The sequence below is a fragment of the Vulpes vulpes genome, chromosome 5 (genome assembly GCF_048418805.1).
Source record: "Vulpes vulpes isolate BD-2025 chromosome 5, VulVul3, whole genome shotgun sequence".
Classification (NCBI taxonomy): domain Eukaryota; kingdom Metazoa; phylum Chordata; class Mammalia; order Carnivora; family Canidae; genus Vulpes; species Vulpes vulpes.
The window spans coordinates 106,867,451-106,873,668 of NC_132784.1; positions in this window are offsets into that span (position 1 = coordinate 106,867,451).

A 6,218-nucleotide genomic window follows, 5' to 3' on the forward strand; every position below is an offset into this window, starting at 1 on the left:
AGGTTTTAGTGACATGGCGGATAAAGAGAGTACATGGCTAGAAAACCATGGGATGCTCTACTGCTACCTTGGAAGGCTGGGAGGTTGTGAAGAAGGTGTCGTGTGAAGGCAGTCATGGTGACTTTCATTAATCTCTGGCTAAACAAATGCGGGACCAGAAATCAAATGTCAGAGTCACAGAAACCTTGTCAGGTTTGTCTAGGATGAGAAACTAGTTAGCTTGAACCTACTTCTTGGAACAGGAATTCTTTTATCAAATGTACAAACTTATTCTTACCTCCCTTTGCCTGGTTCTTCCGGCACCAACTCAGGGAGTGTAAACTTTTCGATATTCTTGAAGTTATGCTTCTCCTCGTTTCTACTCATGAAGTACATAGCAAGCATCTGTTGTGTTCTAGGTGCTGTGATCAGTGCTGGTAGCTCAGTGGTGAGAGACCTACAGTCCAGCTCTCACAGAGCTTGTAGTCTTTTGTGGAAGAGGAGGGTGCTGGCGTCAGGATGACGCAGCGCCGTGTTACAGCTACTATGGATGAGAGAGGTGCTTCTCCAAGGATGTGGGAGGTCACTCTGTCTTGTCTCCAAGAGCTGGGATAACTTGAATATTTCTATCCAGTATTTCTGAAAATGCAATGGATCTGAAGTCTTGTCAGTCTCTGACCCAGCAGGGCATTGAGTCTTAGAGAGGAGGGCGGCAGCATCAGGAGGAGATCCAATCCCTCTGCCAGCAAACACAGTCAGTGACACCCTTGCACTTAGAGTCTGGACAGAAGATACTACACAGGGGGTTTGGGAGCTGTCATGGCACTTAAGCCCTGAGGAGACCCAAAGGGCATTTCCGGCTAGGTCAACATCCAGAGGGGCCCCACTGTTGCCATTTGAAAGAAATTTCCTGTACTATCTCATCATTGCTAGAGATGCAGGCTCCACTGAAAAAGCTGTATTCCCTCCTAGGTCAGAACAGGAGTCCTACGGATTCCCCTGCCAATACCAGGAGTGACCCTGTATTGCACATGATGGCAAAAGAGAACACCCACCCAGAAAGGTCCTGGCGCCCACATGTGCAGCATGGATAGTCACGTCAACTTTGGCACCTATAAACCTTGGATCGAATGCAGAATATTGGGTCACCTCTCCTGTTAGCGTTGGTTTCTTTCCCCAAAGTTCAAAGAAGTCTAGGTTTGCTTTTGCATGTCTTACTAAAATTATGAAAAGCCCAGAATTGTGAGTCACTCAAGTTGGGAATAATTAGAAAAAGTTAGGAGATGTGTTTTAGGGAATAGAAAAGAGACATCATGCCAGATGCAGAGCAGGAGAGAGAGAAGCTTAGGAAAGGGACTTTGGCATGAAGTATTCTGTGCAGGGGAGTCTTTCTACACACATGTGTGAGTGTGTGTGTGTGTGTGTGTGTAAGGGAGGAATATGGAGGTGGGGAGTTAAAGGCATCTAAGCAGTGAGCTGAACAGATTATTTAGATAAAGATTAGTGAAAGCTTTTTCTGTCTCAAGCTCCAACGTTCCTATGTTCCTTCTGAAGCAGACAGAACAACTTGGAACCATAAAACCAGAAAGGCATTGGACAGTTGGATGACGGACTTGATACAGAACAGGTGCCTCTTGGTATGTGAATTATTCAGAACAAAGCAAAATGTATCTACAAGCATCTCATTGAAATGCTGAGAAAAGAATACCAGGGAAAAGATCTGGTTCAGGGATTCTCAACCAGGGGCTGTTTCTCCCCTGGGGACACTTGGGAATGTCTGGAGACACTTATGGTTGTCACAACTACGACGAAAACTACTGGCATCTAGGAGTGCCTGGGTGGCTCAGTCGCTGTGTGTCCAACTCTTGATTCCAGCTCAGGTCATGATCTCAGGTCCCCCACTCAGTAGGGAGTTTGCTTCTCCCTCGCCCCAGCCCCTCCCCCAGCTCATGTGCTCTCTCTCTCTCTCTCTCAAATAAATAAGAAATGAGAGGGAGGGGTAGGGGGAGAGGGAGAAGCAGGCTCCCTGCTGAGCCGGGAGCTTGAGTCCGGGCACCATCCCAGGACTCTGGGATCATGACCAGAGCCAAAGGCAGGTGCTTAACCAGTTGAGCCGTCCAGGCGCCCCAATGAATAAATAGATATTAAAAAAAACCCCAACTACTGGCATCTAGTGGGTGGAGGCCAGGGATGCCACTAAACATTGTGCAGCGCATAGGACAGCCCTTTCCCAAATGAGAAGGATCTGGCCCCAAATGCTAATAGTGCTGAGTTGGAGAAACCATGGTCTGGTGAGAAGGGGATGGCAAATAAATATTTAATTTTATGGTTCTAATGATTATTTCGAAATACTTCAAAATTTAAGTTATGTATTTACTTTGCTGTTTTTTTGTGTGTCTCATTAAATATGAAAATATTTAGGAAAGCTTTTTTTTTTAAAGTTCTTTTGGAACCTCTGTCTTCCAGCACAAATGTTTCTAATAAGGTCTTCAATTCTTCAGTTCACATACGATGGGGCTTTTGAGAATTTAGTTCTTGCAATTGGTGAAGGACTACTGCATGGCCACTATTGATTAGAGAATGAAAACTGCTCTGTTTGAAATGTTGTGGTCAGAACTTGGGAGATGGCGTCTACACATACATCCAGCGAAGGGATTTTCCTGGGAACTTGGGTTTCTGGGATTGTGGCACGATAGAGTCACAGAATAGTCAGGTTTGTCTTGTGCCAGGGGTGTGACTGTGTGAAACCCAGTGTGTAGGTTTTAAGGCTCTGAGAAGAGATTTTTGTAGGATTTTTCCCACCTCCTCCTATATTTTATATAACAAATTTCTAAACATTGCTCAAAAGAATTTTACAATGAACACCACCAAGATTATGTGGTTAACTTGCGCTGCATTTGTTTACACATTTGAGCCTACCTCTCCATGTCTTCATCTGTCCACAAATCTACTTGCTATTCTGAAACATTTCAGAGTCGTGCATTTCATCAGCTTACTTTACTCCTAAATCCTTTGCTTTGCATTCATGAACTAGAATGCAGTGTCTGATTAGGGTGTTTTCTATTATTATTATTATTTTTAAAATTTTCAGTGGAGGGTGAATTCTTTATACAAAAGCACAAATCTCTGGGTGTACTTTTCCATCCATTTTGGCAAATTGATACACGCATATAACCCTGACCCCTATCAAGGTTTAGAACATTACCATCAGTCCAGAAGTTTCCCTCATTCTTTTTTTTTTTTTAAGATTTTATTTATTTATTTATGAGACACACACACACACACACACACACACACACACACACAGAGGCAGAGACACAGGCAGAGGGACAAGCAGGCTCCATGCAGGGACCCCGATGTGGGACTTGATCCCAGGACTCCAGGATCATGCCCTGGGCCGAAGGCAGGTGCTAAACTGCTGAGCCACCCAGGGATCCCCCTTATGCTCCTTCTCCACCAGTCTCTGCTCCTGCAATACTGGTCTGACTTTTTTTTTCCACCCTAGCTTAGTTTTGTCTACTCTTGCAAAGCATTTTTTGGCAATACAGGGATGAATTCTGGCTCTTTTTCCAAATCAGGTTGGCCAAGCATATGAGCACCCCTAAATGGGAGTTCCTCCCCACCTGGCTTCTTTCCTTAACTCACTGCTGCCCTGGGGGTTCTTAGGCACCATCTCAGAGACCACTGGCTTCATGCTTCCTGTCCAGCTGGGTAGCTGCTTTGCATCCCATCCCCTCTTGCTTTCCACCCTATCCGCGTGGGACCAGAGTGAATACATAACAAAATAGACGTGCTTATTATTTGAATCACTCTTGGATGATCCTTCTATTGCTTGTAATCAAACACAGGCTCTCTATTGCCCATAGGCAGAAATTGAAATTATTTGGAACTAAATACAAGGTCCATTGAGATCAGATGCCTGGCTCCTTTTCCAATCTCATGTCTTATCAGGTCTTCCTGAGTGGCCTATATTCCGACTCTACCGAATTACTGATCATTACCCTAAAATGCTAAGCTCTTTGCTGGAATATTGTCTTTCCCTTGTTCGCTTTGGTAATTCCTACAGAGTCTTCAGAATTAATCTCACCTAGTCCTGGAAGCCTTTGCATATCTCCTCAGCTACCTCTCCTAGAACTTACGCATTTTAGAGGTAGCCACCGTTATGAGACTGGTATGTCTTTATAGAATTTTTATCAATGCATTTATATGTAAGATAGAAAAAACAATAGTAAAAATCATAACTGATGTAACATTCTATCTATTAATCTGCAATCAGGTATTTGCATCATCTCCAACTTACTAACCACTGAATCCATCCCCAAGTTGCTTCTCCCACATCTTTGGGATGTGGTTTGGGTCCAGTTTACAGCGGAGAACTAGAGGGATTAGAGGTTCCTGTACTTTGCTATTTTTACAGGAAATTCAATTCTTGGTCTTGGCCCCAAGTGTCTTTCTCCCCCTGTATTGTCTGCCTTCTTGAAGCTGTAGAATGTGCTAAGGAAATCAGATTCGGTGACGGAATCACCCAGCCCTGCTCAATGACCTTGAATGATGGGCCTGTCTTGGGCTGAGGTATTCTAGTACTGAGGACGTGGATGATCCTGAAAGGCTTGCAGCTAGGTCCTGCCGTGTGCTGCTGCAGCTCTCAAAGCTGCGCCCTGAGTTACCATCCCTCCTCTTGGTCTGACCATTAGACCCAGAGTTCCAGAACCGTCTCCTCATACTGGCTCTGTCTGATTCATGTTCACACGGTTCCAAAAGCCATTGTACTCTCTTGTCTCTGATAGTTTCTCTTGAGATAAAAACAGATGCTCAGAAGCAAACTCCCTCCCCAATTTTATTATATTATTACATTTAAAGACAAACTGCTTTGGGCATTAAGATACTGCTATCTCCATCTGTTTGCATCATTTAATTTCCTGCCAAAAATTTATACGCTAACCTGATTTTAATGGGCAAAACTAGAGCTATCGTTTCCTTTCACACAAGGCAAGTCATGTTCATTTTCCACTGCCCCTGCTCCATGCCTCCATCACATGAACCCTGGCTAAGAGTTCTCTCTCATACTCTGGAGGGAAAACTTTATTTAAAAATATTTTTTATGGATGAATGGGGCTTAAGGGAAGCTAACTTGCCTAGGAGCTCCGGTTTGATTTTTCTTCTTGAGGTCGCTTCCTTTACTTTAAAGATTCCTCAGAAACAACTTTAGATGTATGAGAATCCAAAATTATGTTTAAATCTCTTTTATAAATTCCTGAAATTACTGAGATGATAAGGGGTTGGAGGAAGCATCACTGCTGGGTGATGTGTTGTCTTCATCTTATTCCTGTCAAGTGACTAAGGTCTATTCTGATATGGTGCCATCTCCAGGAGCCATAAAGTGCCAAGTCCTAATAGATGACACCCATGGTTTGTGTCTACAGTGAAATAGAATTTATTAATTTAAAGCTCAGCCATCCTTGCCAAGTATTTCTTTAAACACAAACCTTTAAATTATTGCTAGCTTTCTGCCATGCTTTGAGTGTCAGATGATGAGGACCTCTTCCAGGGAGCTCTCTGTGAAGAACTTCAGCCTTATTTGATTCCATATGTCATGGCTCCAGTGGATACAGACTCAGTATGCTAGGTTATCAACCACTGGATCTGAAGAGCCATCAGAAGATGCTGGAACTTGGAAAGGGGCCTTGAACTGGGATTCCAGCAAGGACAAAAGAAAGGCCAAACTTGAGTATGTATCTGGGACACCAGACATAGGAATGGTTCAAGTCATTGTCAGTGCACCTGTCAGGGCAAATTAGCACTATGGTTCTGTCTGACACCAGATGCTGGAATATTGGGATGCTGGAACTCTTGACAAAAATGCTGGCTTTTTGAGTGATAATGCATCTCATGGCAGGAGCTCAGTAGACCTGAGAGCATGTACGTTGGAGGAGGCATAGGACTCAGGATGCAGCCTCCAGTCCAGCCTCCATAGGACTCCAGGATGTAGCCTCCAGCCTACTCCATAGGACTCAGGATGCAGGGTATCAGAATGGGTCAGTAGTTTGGTGGTGGTGCTGGTTGGAGGCCCAATCATTTCGTGGACTAGGAGTCTGGTTTCAGAAGAGCACTCTGAAGAGGAGTTGCTCAAGAGCAAAATGAAATGTTTACTAAAACATTTGGTTTACTTTAAGTAATATTTTCTCCAATTAAAACATTAAAATACAAACATATTTGTATATACAACTTGGGAAGAAACT